Raw genomic sequence first — 16,165 nt, forward strand, 5'->3', positions numbered from 1 at the left:
TGAGAAATACCTAGTGTAGATGACAAGTTGATGGCTGCAACAAACCATCATGGCATATGTACACCTATGTAACAAATCTGCACAATTTGCACATGTATCCCAGAACTTAAAGTATAACTTTAAAAAAGAAAGAAAGAAATCTAATTTACAATGGCTACAAAAACAAGATAAAATATCTAGGAATAAATTTAACCAAAGAGACAAAATATCTCTACAATGAAAACTGTAAAACATTGATTTAAAAATAATAGAAGAGGACACACACAAAAAATAAAAAGATACTTCACGTTTATGGATTGGAAGAATTGATATTTTTAAAAAGTCCATAATACCCAAGGTGAGCTACAGATTCAATGCAATCCATATAAAAATATCAATAACATTCTTCTCAGAAATAGAAAAAACAATCCCAAAATTTGGTATAGTACCACAAAAGACTCCAAATAGCCAAAGCAATCCTGGGCAAAAAGAAAAAAGCTGGAGACATCCTACTACCCGACTTTAAAATATAATACAAAAGCTATAGTAACCAAACAGCATGGTACTGACACTAAAATAGATACATAGACCAATGGAACAGAATAGAGAACCCAGAAATAAATCCATGTATTTACAGTCAACTGATTTTCAACGAAGGCATCAAGAACAAAATTGCGGAAAGAACAATCTCTTCAATAAACGGTTTTGAGAAAACTGGATATCTACGTGCAAAAGAATGAAACTAGACCCTTACCTCCCACCATGTACAAAAATCAACTCAAAATGCATTAAAGATTTAAACATATGACCCAAAACTATAAAACTACTAGACAAAAACATAGGGGAAATACTTCAGGACATTAGTCCAGGTAAAGACTTCTTGGATTCATCTCAAAGCACATGCAACAGAAAGAAAAATAGACAAATAGGATTATATCAAACTAAAAAGATCCTCACAGCAAAGGAAACAATCAACAGAGTGAAGAGACAACCTAAAGATTGGGAGAAAATATTTACAAACTATCGATCCAACAAGGGATTAATATCTAGTGTATATGAAGATTCAGACAACAGCAGCAAAGACAAAAAATCCAATTAAAAAATGAGCAAACACTCTAAATACACATTTTCTTAAAAGAAGCCATCAGCTCTATGAAAAAAAATGCTCAACATTACTAATCATCAGGGAAACACAAATCAGAAACACAATGAGATATCATCTTACCAGTTAAAATGGCTATTATCAAAAAGACAAAAAATTCAAATGTTGGCAAGAATGTGGACAAAGGGGAATTATTACGGACTATTTATGTGAATGTGATTTAATACAGCCATTACAGAAAACAGTATGGCTGTTAGCCAAAAAACTAAAAATAGAAATATCATATGATCCAGTCATCCCATTACTGGGTGTATATCCAGAGGAAAGGAAATCAGTATGTCAGAGCTACCTGCACTCCCCTGCTTATTGCAGCACTATTTACAGCAGCCAAAATATGAAATAAACCTGTATCCATCAATGGATAAATGGACACAGAAAGTGTGGTATATATACACAATGGAATATTATTCAGCCATGGGAAAGAATGGAATTCTGTCATTTGTGACAACACAGATGAGCCTGGAGGACACTGTGTTAGTGAAATAAGCCAGGCACAGAAAGACAAATATCACATATTCTCATTCATATGTGGGAGCTAAAAAAGTGGATTTTATGGAGGCAGAAAATAGAACAGTGGTTACGAGAGACAGAGAATGGAAAGAGGAGAGAGGGATAAGAAAAGATTGGTTAACAGGTACAAAATTACAATTAGGTAGGAGGAATAGGTTCTAATGTTCTGTAAAACAGCAGGGTGACTGTAGTTAACAATAATTTACTGTATACTTCAAATTAGCTAGATGAGAGAATTTTGAATATTCCCAACACAAGGAAATAATAAATGTTTGAGGTGATGGATATACCAATTACCTTGATTTGCTCATTATACATTGTATATAGGTATCAAAATATCACATGTACTCTATAAATATGTACAATTATTATGTGTCACATATTCTTTTATGGGATCTAAAAATCAAAACAAATTGTTTAATGCAGGTGACAAAATTTTGCAGAACTGGTTTAAGAATTATAGGTGAAATATACACAGGCAAAACTCATTTTATTGCTCTTTGTTTTATTGCACTTTGCAGATACTGTGTTTTTTACAAAGAGGTTATTTACAAAGAGGTTTGGGGCAACCTTGCATTGAGAAAGTGTATTGGCACCATTTTTCCAATAGCATTTGCTCATTTCATGTCTCTGTGTCACATGTTGGTAATGCCTGTGATATTTCAAATGTGTTACTACTATTAGTGTTGTAATAAGTCTGCTTTGGTGATGTGTGATCAGCAATCTTTGATTTTACTATTATAATTTTGGGGGTGCCGCAAACAGTGCTCATATTAAGTGCATCATATTAAGATGGAAAACTTAATAAATAAATGTTGTGTGCGTTCTGATGGCTTCACCAACTGGCCATTCCCCTCTCTCTCTTTCTTTCTTTGGGCTCCCTATTCCCTGAGACACAACCATATTGACATTAGGCCAATGAATAACCCTCAACGACCTCTAATTGTTCAAGCAAAAGGAAAAGTCACATGCTCTTCACTTTAAATCAAAAGCTAGAAATTATTAAGTTTGGTGAGTAAAGCATGCTGAAAGCCAAGATAGAGCAAAGCTAGGCATCTTGCACAAACAGTTTGGAATGGAAAGAAAAAGTTCTTGAAGGAAATGAAAAGTGCTTCTTCAGTGAACACACTAATAATAGGAGAGCAGAACAGCCTTATTGCTGATAGGGAGAAAGCTTGAGTGATCTGGATAGAAGATCAAACCAGGTACAATATTCCTTTAAGCCAAAGCTTAATCCAGAGCAAGGTACTAACTCTCCTCTATTCTGTAAAGGTTGAGAGAAGTAAGGAAGGTGCAGAAGAAAAGTATGAAGGTGGCAGAGGTTAGTTCATGAGAGTTAAGGAAAGAAGCATCTCCATAATATAAAATACGAGGCAAAGCAGCAAGTGCTGATATAGAAGCTGCAGCAAATTTTAAAGAAAATCTAACTAAGATAATTGATGATGATGGCTACACTAAACAACAGATTATCAACACAGGTAAAACAGCCTTCTCTAGGAAGAAGGTGACATGTAGGATGTTCATAGCTAGAGATGAGAAATCAATGCCTGGCTTCAAACCTTCAAAGAACAGGCTGACTCTCTTTTCAGAGGGTAATACAGCTGGTGACTTTAAGTTTAAGCCAATTATCATGTGCCATTCAGAAAACCCTACAGCCCTTAGAAATTATGTTAAATCTACTCTGCCTGTGCTCTATAAATGGAATAAAAAAGCCTGGATGACATCACGTGTTTACGGCATGGTTCACTGAATATTTTAAGCCCACTGTTGAGACCTACTGCTAGGGAAAAAAAAAGATTCCTTTCAAAACATTACTCCTCACTGACAATGCACCTGGTCATCCAAGAGCTGTGATGGAGGTATACGAAGAAATGAATGTTGTTTTCACGCCTGCTCACACAACATCCGTTCTGTAGCCCATGAATCTAGAAGTCATTCTTACTTTCAAGTTTTATTATTTAAGAAATTCATTTTGTAAGGCTACAACTGCCACAGATAGCAATTCCTCTGATAGATCTGGGCAAGGTACATTGAAAACTTTATGGAAAGGATTCCCCATTTTAGATGCTATTAAGAACATTCATGATTCATGAAAGGGAGTCATATCAACATTAACAGGAGTTTGGAAGCAGTTGATTCCAATCCTTATGGATGAGTTGGAGAGGTTCCAGATTTTACTACAGGAAAAACTGCAGATGTGGTGGAAATAATAATAAAATTAGAGTTAGAAGTGGAGCCTGAAGATGTGACTGAATTGCTGCAAGCTCATAACATTTTCACAGATGAGGAGTTGCTCCTTATGGATGAACAAAGAAAGTGGTTTCTTCTGATAGAATCTTCTCCTGGTGAAGATGCTATAAAAATTGTTGAAATGACGAAGGATTTAGACTATTATATAACTTATTTTTTTACATAAAATTAGTTAATAAAGCAGCAGCAGGGTCAGAGATGATTGACTCCAACTTTGAAAGAATTCTACTGTGGGTAAAATGCTATCAAATAGCATTCCACGCTACAGAGAAATCTTTCATGAAAGGAAGAGTCAACTGATGTTTCAAACTTATTGTGGCCTTATCTTCAGCAACTATCACACTGATCAGTCAGCAGCCATCAACATTAAGGCCAGGCCCTCCACCAGCAAAAAGATTATGACTCACCGAAGGCTCAGATGATCATTAGCATTTTTCAGCAATATTTTTAACTGAAGGTATGGTCATTATTTTTTAAGATACAATGCTATTATGCACTTAACAGACTACAGTTTAGTATAAACATTACTTTTATATGCAATTGGAAACCAAGAAATTCATGTGGCTCACTTTTTTATGGTGATCTGGATCCAAACCCACAATATTTCTGAGGTATGCCTGTAAAGCAACTAGTGCACAGTAGGCACTTAATAAACGGCAGCTATTATTCATATTGGACATACTAACTTAATTGATGAAATAGCTAGAGAATACCCAGAGAGTCATGTACTTGTACAAAATGTGTGATATTTGAATTACTTCTCAATGATGATTTTTAAAAATTTCATCACCAAAAATAACCAGTATATTTATGGATGCATAGAAAAGCTAGCACCTCTACAATGTGCAGGGCTAAAAATATTATGTGAAATCCTAGAAACACTAGGATCTACAAGGGCTGTCTGACTACATTTTAGCATTCAACACATCATTTCAGATTATCTTCTAAAGCCAAAAGGCCATTAATCCATTAAAACACATTATTTTAAACAATCATCAAACTGCACTACTACTGTGCCATTCTGATAAGCTGGGTTAGATTTTTTTCCTTTTTTATTGGCCTTTTTTCTCGGTTGCTCCAAAATGAAACATCACTAAAAAGTAAGATAATGGGCTTCCTTATGTGATGGTAAACAAGTTCCAAAGAGTTCCTAAGATGTCTCACTCAATAGCAGCACAACTGAAATGGAAGCAAAGCTTCCTAGAATGACAACTCATGACTTAGTTGTGGAGGCTGGAGGCTCTGGGATGTTCATTGTTAAAGACCAATTTCGTTCCATTTACTAGAAATAGAGTCTCTCAGATGCCCCCAACCGGTCTTACGGAGGCAGGTGGGGCAGGGGATTGTAGTGAGACCTCCTCTAAATTATTCTGGACAGTACATCATGCAATAGATTGACCTTCACATCAGCCTGCAAGTAGACCTTTCGAGGGTTCACAGATACAGAGGAAAGTACTTTCCAATGTTAGGAATTAAAAATCCTCAAGATATGCACGTGATTAATACATGCAGACAAATATATCTTGGTTTGATGGTGTTTTCTCAGAGTCCCAGAAAAGAAATTACTTAGTACGAAATCCTGGCTTATAAGGTGGTCTTTTAGAATAAGGATATCTGAATCTAACCCTCCTAAAGTCAAAATTGTGCTAAGCACTGTCTATATCTAACAATATTGTAAGTCTCTAATCTGTTGTATATGATATTCTATTGCCAGGCCAACTCAGTATTTATCAATTAGAAATTGAGAAGAAGCAAATTTTATTTTGCCTTTAAATGACTCTTTGCATCCAGTTCTTCCTCCTCAACAAAACTTTGCACTTTGGTGTTGGTTACAAGAAGTATTTCCTCCCTAAAGCTCCACCAGGTTGCCTTCTGGTAGAAACTGTTTTTTCATGTGCCACAGACCCTGGAGGGCAGGACATCCAAGTTACAACAGTTCAAGCCAAGTGGCTGCAGGACCCATACAGCTGTGACTTCTGTCAGCTCTTAAATAAAACATTAGATGTGTGTCTATTGTTTGTGAACTGTCCATGGTCCCTTTTCAGCTGGCTGGGGTTAAAGGGCATGTAGATTAGTAGGCCAGCTGTTTGGTAATTGTCACAGCCAGTTACTCGGTAACCTATAGGACAGCATTCTCTGGAGGTAATGTATTTGTTGCTAAGCAATAAATTCAGGTAAAACACCTTTCCCTGGTTCTTTTTGGTCCAGTTTTAGAACACAGGGTATTGGTTACACTGTCTTCTCCCACAGCCCATTCACACCTCTTTTGTTTTTCTACCCAGGCCATGAAATGAGTGCCGATGAGTTGGGACAGCCCTGTTTACTGGGACTTATCAACTGCTTATGCAGTCCAGCAGTAAGCAAATGGCTGGGCAGCAGTATTTCTTGGGATGTGCTCTGAGGTAGCCACTGTCATAAAGTCCCTTCCAGATCTTAGCTTGGGAATTGGCCAATATATCCGTCAGATGGGCACGAAGAAGAGCAAAAACAATGGCAAGAATGTGATGAGAAGAAAGGTAAACGGATGCCTGGTGACGTGTGCCCACATCAGTTACCAACTTCATTATTATTATTATTATTATTATTATTATTATGTTTACATTTTGGAATACATGCTTGCCCTCAATACTTAAGCGTAAATGCTTTTTAAGTAAACCACTCTGTTACAGAGACCAACAGCACTGGGTAAGAGGGGACTCTGGCAGAAAACCTCAGTTTAGTCCTCTCAGAATAGGTTTGAGCCATCTTCCTCCTCTAAGGAGTTTGCTGCAGACAAGATAAACAACCAGCTTCTCAACTACATTTCTTCCTACCTTAAAATTTTGAAGCCATTACGACCTGTTGTTACAGGAGACCATCTAAGGTAAGCCCCATTCACTTTGTTGTTTCCCCTGGCAGTGTTTCAGTAGAAGAGATAAAAGAAAGAGTGGTGTTTGGGTTCTCAGGAAAACCTATTAATTCAACTGAGCATTCTTACCACTTTCTGAAGAAAATCACGGTTCCTCAGAGCAGGGTGTGGGTTCTATCTGGGACTCTCATGTGCTGGGGCCCTGCCACTGTCACTTCTTCCATGTGTGAGCCTCACATTAGCTATACCACACCAGTTAGCAGGTAGACATTTTCCTCCCAAAAATGATATTCATGTTCAAAAACGTTCACAGAGAAATTCCTTTCAATGGCAATCGCCACTAGGAAATGCTAAAGATTTCTTTTTTTTATGGTGAACCAACATATACCCACAGAATATGAAAATCATGGGATACAATGTGCTTCAAGTCCAGCACAGAAGCCATGCTCTTGCTGAATCTCTTGCTCAAGACTCCCAGCTGGCAAAAAGGGGCTCTGCCAGGCAGCCACGGCCCCACCTCACTGGGTGATGGTTAACAGCAACAGGGTCTGAAACACAACTCCACCTTTGATTCGCAAGGTGGCCTTCAGCAAATTACCTAGCCTCTCTCAGCCTCAATGCCCTCATTCTTAAAATGGGCATAAAAATAAGGTTGGTTAAAAACAGGGTTGCTATGGGAATTACATGAAGTAATACATGGAACCCCCTAAGTGCATAATAATTGCTAGCCTTGGTTATAGTTACCTCTCCTTTGGAGCCCTCACTGTACCAAACTAAACAAACAAATGCCTGTTGAGTGTCCACTGTGGGCAAGGCTCTGCTTGTCAGTTAAAATCTTGTTAGAGTGAATGAAAATAAAACATTGAAATAAAGAGCACTTTTGGTATTCATTACTTAAGGTTCTTATACGATTTTCCTAGAGAAACAGACCTATAGAGAGTACAAGAGTTACACAGCAGAAACCCGTACCACATGTGGGACACACACCTCTGCTTGTGCAGAAGTTTGTATGCCTGTGTGTTCGCCCAGTGAGCCCACTGCATTTGGAGGGGGCATGGGCATTTCGCTCTGCAGCTTCCCCTCAGCCCAGCAAACCACTGGCAACAACCAATGGTCAAAAAACATGTTCAAGTTGTTGAGTTAGGAAAGGATGAGGCAGAGAAAAGAAAAAAGGTCAGGTTCAAAGCATTGCCTGTAGTTTTTGTCATTTTCTTGTCTGTTTCCTTTTAAATTCAAAGTGTTCAAAGCCCTTTAGGAACTCTTTTGCCACCTAGGTAAGTTGACAGGCAATCTTACTCTCTCCAATACATGGATATGAGATGATTGAGAAAATAAGTAGTGGGCTGGAACCCTAAACTATAACAAACACACAAAACAACAAAACATTAATACCTACAAAATTCCATGCAGGTTTCCTAAGGCCTTCTCCCACATCTTAATTCATGGTTTCCCTTGAAATGGCAATGTAGATAAACCAGTACTTAAATGTAAAAAGCGAAGCTCTGAGTGCTTCCATAAAAGGGATTGATAAAGACAAGAGAGATGAGTAGTATTCTGTGCATTGAGAGGCTAAACACCCAAAGGGCTGGCCACAGCTCTACCTGGGTAGCCCTCACAGCTCAACTCTACAGAATCCTCTGTTGGGCAGACCTTATCATAAACATGGATTAAGGACCAAGGGCCACACAGTAAACTGACAGACCAAAAAGACAAAAAGAATCCTCCAGCACAACTTTTGTGGAAAAAAAATAAATAAATAAAAAAGGAGAAATCATAGTCTGACTTCTGAGGCTGGTGACAGTTTAATGGACTCTGTTTATGTAAGGAGTAAAGGCTTGGGTTTAAAAGAAATTTTTTAACTTCATAAAGTAGGTTAAAGAAGCCATTACACTTCTCACTTGCAATTTTTACATGGTAAATGTATTAGCTGACAGCTCTAAGTAGAACACAAAAGAAAATACCCTGCCACCAGAGGATCATGAGGTCAAGAGATCAAGACCATCCTGGCCAACACGGTAAAACCCTGCCTCTACCAAAAATACAAAAATTGGCCGGGTGCGGTGGATCACACCTGTAATTCCAGCACTTCGGGAGGCCGAGGTCAGGAGATCAAGACCATCCTGGCTAACACAGTAAAACCCCGTCTCTACTAAAAATACAAAAACAAAATTAGCCGGGCATGGCGGCAGGCACCTGTTGTCTCAGCTACTCGGGAGGTTGAGGCGAGAGAATGACGTGAACCTGGCGGAGGCTGCAGTGAGCCGAGATCACGCCACTGCACTCCAGCCTGGCAACAGAGTGAGACTCATCTCAAAAAAATGAAAAAAACAGAAATACCCTGCCACCTGTGTAACTCACTGAATTGTTTTGTTCTTAAACTTCGCCCTTTGTTAGATTAATAATCAGTTGTAACATAGGCTCATAAAATGAAAGTGGGTTTTTACCATCTTTTCACATCTTACCTTAGCACTATCACCTTCTTCTAATGATTTCCTCGTTATAACAATTTCCTCATATATTGGGATGCTCCCTTGGACAGCATTACCTCATAAAGAAGTCATTTTGATATTTCAGGAATAAAACCCCTTCGGATAGAGTCCAAGAGCTGCTATCACTTTAAAACAAATGGCTCTTGGCAACAAATATTAAAACTCCCGTGTGTTTTAACTTAGGTTCTGAAGAATTAAATGTCAGAACCCTAAACTAAGACACACTTGCTTTTTTGCTATTTCCCGCCTCTGCGTATTACAAGATACAATATATTGACAGTATTTTATATTTATACTTCACACAAACAAGGCGTAATTGCACATTTTATCACCACACAAAATAAACGTAGGCAAACATCTCTTTCTTCCTGCCTTGTATGTTGTCATTCGGCCAGGAGGCATTATGTTTGCCCTTTATTCCTGTTTTGTGAGTGAGTCGTGTTTTAACTAAACTTTCTTTTTTTCCTGGAGTTAGCAGTGATCAGTTAGTTGCCTCCTTACCCCGAACAATTAGAGAAGATCTCTCTCTGTGTGTATCCTTCCTAAGTCCTTAGCCCAGAGCTCTCCACCACTAGAAACAATTCTTTTTTTTTTTTTTAATTTTTGAGACAGGAGATATTGGGAACATGCAAACAGACAGTAAAAGGCCTCCCAAAAGTATGCTGTTTTTAGAATGCACTTATCATCAGCATGGTACACATCTACCTGATTATTTCTTATCTAGACAAAACTCTGGTGAGGGTTTTTTTGTTTGCTTTGGTTTGGTTTGGTTTTTTCTTTTTCTGTCTCACAAAAACCAAGTGTTCTCCAGCAATGAGGCAACGGAAAAAATCAATACTTGCCATGTACCATGTAACCAATAGAATAAGGGGAATGATTTATGTATGGTTGGATGCAGCCTGAATCAGCTGGGGCCTCGTACAGAGAGCAAGAAAAAGAGAGAGGAAGAGACACAGAGAGAGAAAGAGAGAGAGAGAAGAAACAAGGGGAGATAGCAGGGAGCTCAATTGCAGTGATTATTTCTACAGTGTGGCCAGATTTTTTTTTTTTTTCTGCAGTAATAATCCCCCTTTCCGGCACTACAGGACATAGGGAAAGCCTGCAATTTGTGGAATATCTGATGGCTCAGCTTTCCCCTCCTTTCCTCGGAGTCATGATGCCATGTTCATATTAAGGTGCACTGAGAAGGGGAGAATGATGTATGGCCTGCAGTCCTTCAACCTTCCAGTCATCTCCACCCTAAGAAAGACTAGTGATGAGTCGGCAAGCATTAGTTGACAGAGAGTCAAATTATCAACAGGATTAAAAATAAATAAATAAAGTGCTCCAGCAACGCTTCCTAAGAAGACCAGCGGGAAGAGCCTACAGACGAGAACTACTCTATACCCCAGGAGTTTCTGCTGGAAATATAGTTTGGTTAACTGGAAATCCAGGGCGCTGCAGCATTTAAAGGTATTTCATCCTGAAGGCAACTTTTAAGGTAGCTGATATTCTTACTCAAAGCTTAGATATGAACTGTAGTTATGTGCTTGTGGTGGGGAGGTGGAAATAGAAAGCCCCAAGCCCAGCTACTTCACAGCTGGATACCTGGTACTATTGTATATTGAATTCTAGTAGTTGTGACTTTAAACTGGGTTAATCATTTGCTTCAGGATGACATAATATATGGAGATATATATACATGTTTATTAAATAACATAATCGTTTATAAAATTCCCTGCTTCAATCCAGGATGAACCTTGCAGGACTTGATGAGAGGCATATTTGACTATTTCTTTGGAATATCTTTGTTTTCTGCGGTGTATTTAAATGGATCTAAATTTGTTTTCATGAGTTACCTTCTTTATATGTTGTGCTTGAAAATGTAGAAAGGTTGACAGCATTTCATTTCCATCAGTCTGTTGAACAAGACTGAATTATGTCCTTTTATGAGGAACACTGATGCCATATAATTTTTTATGATGTTTTCATGTTCTTTAACCCAGACACAGTATTAACACCACAGTTTGATATTCCACTAAAATATCCTATATTCTGTATATGATTCATTACACCACACGTAATCCATGGAAAGATATTTTAAATACTGAGTATGTCAGAATAATGTCACGTTGTTAATGTTTGCTTAATTGGGAGCTGGTAGTGTTAACACCCAAAAACTGTTAAAATAGCTTTTCCCCCTTCAGTTGAAAGTGTCTATTCAACCCAATATTATCATAAACTCTCTTGACAAAATGCCATGTAATTTTAAAAATTTGTATGTTTACCTTATATAAATTATCTTCAACTCTATTGACTAAATATCATACTGTTTAAAATATGTAATGTTAACCCTATAAAAATTATCTTGAACTCTTTTCACAAAATTCCATGTTGGTTTTTCCATAGGTACATTCAAAGTGTCCTGGATGGCAATTTTTGGCATTTTTCCACACATATATTTATCATCTAATTTTTGCTTTCATTTATGACATAATTATTTTTGTGATTCTTACATACCGTATTTAGCTCCTCATTTACACTGCAGAGTTTGTGGATTTATTTCACAGTTAAGTTTGTACACATAGAATAAAAGATTAAAAATAAAGTGCAGATAGCTACAAAATATAAAAAACTCTTCTCTTCTCAGTAGTCCTTGTCTTTTAAATTGCTCATCACACTGTAATACCATTTTTATAGGTGTCATTGAAGAGCAGTTACGTTGAAGCTTTATTAGTTATAAATCAGCAAATACTCTCATGTCTGCACTTAAATATCTAGTCATTGAGAGATTTGATCTACCCTATTCCTTACAGAATTATTTTGGGAAGATTTCTAAGTAAACTTCACTAAACATATATAACTTTTTTCCTCTGAACAAAATTGAGAACAATAAAAATGTAGTCCATAAGCAAACTATACATAATGAAATATCTTTCCGTAATTATAATACAGAACTGATTATCCAAACCAGCAGAAATTATGCATAATCGTTTTAAATGGGGAAGACCAGGTAGATATCTGCTGCCTCTCTCTATGTAAGGAAAGATTAGCCCTGTTTTTTACATTTTGATCTTGCTCCTCATTCTCCTTTTCATTCTTCTATTGGCCCAGACAGGTGAAACAACAGAAACCCATTACCATCTTTACTTTTGGTTCCGCTGCCTCAGCCACGCCGTCCAGGTGAGGGTTAATAAACAGAGAAAACCTGGAGAGGGTCCAAATAAACTGAGAACTGTAAAGACGAAGCCCAACGCTGCAAACATCTTAACCAGAAAGAACACTCTTAGCACCCGACAAGCAGGTATGTGCTTACCAGCAAACTAAAGCAAATGGAAATTACGAAGCATGATCGCCACCAGCGAGGTGCTGCTGAACTATAAGGTAAGTACAACTAGGACCTTATTGTAGATGTATTTTTAGAGCTATGTTGCTGCCACTTCAGAAAAACTGTTATCTATAGCAGAGAAAAAGCTTAAAAGCCTGCCAAAGGCCACGGAGAGTGTTCAATGAGTTTGGCCAAGTCTATTATATTATTTGAGATGGGCCTTCCAACCACAGGTACCCGGGGGGTTAGCAAACAGAATCCTGGCCCTAACAATACCAGAATCGCACCAAACGAGTACTAAACTAACTGCAGGGAGCAGATGGGTAAATAAGAAGTCCAAGAGCTGGATTTCATTGTTAGTTAATAGACTTCCAACACATGTCCTGTCGTTTAAAAAGTTTATTTCTACCAAATGTAAACTTCCCAAGTTCTAATGAAAGCTTACAATGCTCCCCAGTATGAGATTAATTTCTTATCAACATCTGGAGTTAAAATTCATAGGTTCATAAATTCATGGATGAAACTCATCTTACACTGTGACAGAAAAACATATCTTCTCACTGTAAGCAAGAGTCTTCAGTGAACACCTACTATGGTTTATATTCTCCTTCATCGGTGGTTAAAATTTCACTGATGAAATACCCATTAAAGAGAAAATCAATGTCTGAGCTTAACCACCTGCTTTGTTTTAGCACCACAAATTATTTTAAAAACTGATTAACACGAGTAACTCACTGTTTAGGAAATACAGCAAATAGTGTTTCATATTGCTATCTGTCATACGAAAAAGAAGTTAAGTTGACATACAGTCCTTTGCTCAATAATTAATTAATCCATTTAATACAAATAAATGAAAGAACTGATCAAAAATCCACATTTTTAAAGTCTAATTTCATCTTTGTATGATGAATATAAATGAAAACATTCTCACGTTAAAAATAAAAATATTATTACTTTTAAATACATCTGCTTCTACCTAAGAGATAACTTGTAGGCTCTCCATAAAAGAACTATTTCTCACTCTATTTCTTTTTTCTGCAATTAGTCTATAGCACCCAGAGCATCATGGATTAGTCTAGTTTAATCTGAACATAATTGGATAGCAAGTTTCTATTTTCTAATCTAAACAAGCTCATGTTAAAAATACATAGAACTTGGATTCTATTTAACAGAAAGGCTAAATCAGCAGAATAAAATATGACAACACATTTCTGTACTGTTAAAATATCATTACCTGTACTTTGCAGACCTTGCCAAGGCATGAAAGCGCAGGCAACAGTCTACTGAAAATATTAAAAAGACGTATGTCCAGACCCACACTTCAGCTGATTCCCCTGATAGAATGAGGTTCTTTGGCCCTCGTCCTGGCTGTTTGCATTTGCATCTTTATAGATTATGAGGAGATATAGATCCTTCCTTCTCTCACAAATCTGTCCAATTCTCACCACTACTTAGAATGGTTTTACTATATGGGCTGCCTCATTTATGCAAGCAGAATTTTCTCTCATAAGATCTAAATGAGAACACATCTTCCATCCCTACCCCCAGAGAATAATCCAAAAGATGGGAGGTTCTTAATAGAACAATTAATTGTGATAAATTTCTGATTTTTGCTCCTTCGTCCAGGCCTATTTCCATGGCAACATCTTCTCATCCTATTGTTGGGTTGTTCTTCATTCACACAGCAGGTTAAGCCCAGGGCAGCCAGGGCAGGCTGATGGTCAGCTTTTATTTTCTCTGGCCCTTCAACAAAGGTTAGTTGAGGTCACCAGAAGCCAAAGGGTAATTACTTTTCCTCCTCAGGGTTAAAGGTACACAGATTGCTATTGGGACAACTGTATGGATGACCTTCAGCTTTTAATGTTCAATCTTCTTTTCTTTCATCAGAGAACAAATAAGTATAACAATCATGATGCAACTCTCATGCCTAAAATTCCCCAATTTTTTATTGTGTAAAATTACCACATATTAGCATAGTACACTCTTGAAATCAATTTGGAAAACCCAATGCATAAAATGGTTTCCTATCACTTAAATTAAAAACAAAAAATTCCATGGCAGAAAATTGCAGCTGTTCACTGGTTTTCCTGTTCAATTAATCTGATATTCATAATTTCCCAAGCTTCAATCATTTGCTGAGGGTGTGTTAAGGCCGAGAAGAAAATGGAAGCTTTCCTGGCTCCACTTGGGGCTCTATATTTTTCCCTTCAAACACCAGTTGTGGCCTCAGCCCCCTAAACTGACTAAGAGTACATGAGATCAAAATGAGTTTCCTCTCTTTGCTTCTCTATTCTCAGAGAAAGTCAGCCTCTAAAATAATCGGAGGAGGTGAGTGGATTCTTTTGAGATTAAATGCTTAAAACACATTGCCCCACTCATTTGAAGAGCCACTTTCAGATTTCAGTTCTCCATTTCAATCTGGAATTTTAAGGGAATAATTGTTATGAGTTCCAAAAATGGAGCCAGACATCAGCCAGAATGCATGTGTCATTGTTCTACCACTAGGCAAAAGACTCAGCTTCCTGAACACGATGGGTTTCCTAATAGTTCGTCTCAAAAAATGATGCACAGAAGGGAGCCTGAGCCCCTTCTGCGGGGAGGGGCAAGGACCATCTGAAAAGGACCACCTGACCCACTCTGCAGCCTTACCTAGAGGGAACCATCCCTCCGAGTCTCTTCATCTTTATGCAAGAAATTGCCTAGATGAGGGAAATGAGAGCAGATCCTTCACACCCACCCTGAAAGAGGTGGAGACATTATTTCTGCCCACTTCGTCAGACTCACCTGTGTATGGCTGGAGATCAACCAGACACTTTATTTCCCCCTAGTCCCCTGTCTCCCTCACTAGCCCTGACCCAGCTGTCTGTCCAGTGCCACCTTCACAGTCTTCATATGGAGTCATCCTTCTGCCCAGGAGCTTACTGGGAACCCTCCAGATCCACACCAAGGCTGCCCCTACAGATTGCTTCATCAGCTGCCCCTCCACCTGGCTTGAACTTCACACCGCCAGCCTCGCCCCTTTCGCCACTCTGCCTCGTTCAAGCAGCCTGTAGCCCCCTTATGTGTGGTTTCCCCCTCCATGAGCTTATGCCATCTCCTCTAAATGGCAATTTTCTCCTTCAATACCTGCTTCTTCAAATTGGTTTACAATCTAGTTCCTTCAGAAATTCCTCCATTTTTGTCCTCTGCTATATCTAAATTAAACAAATACATGTAATAAATAGACATATTATATGTCATATACCTGTTACATATAACATATATACGTATACACTGAAGCTATAGAAAATGTATCTAAATATCTGAATCCTATTAAATAGCAACTTTAAAGAAAAAACCCAATGCCTTAAATGACTCCCATTTACAAATTCTGGGGCCTCTTACAACTCTTTCACATATTTTACATACAAGAACAACTTGTTATTTATCTTGGTAAATTATATTTTTTTCACTTTATTTTTTATTGTCCTTCTACATCTCTACAAAGTCCTCCTCTGTGCAAAATATTTTGGCATCATCATATCATAATCTTCCCAAATTGTCTCCTTTTTGCTCTCAATGACCATCAATTAGTATCTGCTGAATTAAGTCATGTTTAAGGAGATAACAGAAAACAAAGT

At 37.8% G+C, this 16,165-nt stretch overlaps 1 protein-coding gene across 1 annotated transcript in view; it reads left to right on the plus strand.

The window, feature by feature from the left end:
- The window catches only part of EFEMP1 (EGF containing fibulin extracellular matrix protein 1), a 1,044,090-nt gene that overhangs the window by 849,350 nt on the left and 178,575 nt on the right, over positions 1-16,165 (plus strand). The window lies entirely within an intron of this gene.

This window comes from Macaca thibetana, chromosome 13, assembly GCF_024542745.1.
Source record: "Macaca thibetana thibetana isolate TM-01 chromosome 13, ASM2454274v1, whole genome shotgun sequence".
NCBI classification, from domain to species: Eukaryota; Metazoa; Chordata; class Mammalia; order Primates; family Cercopithecidae; genus Macaca; species Macaca thibetana.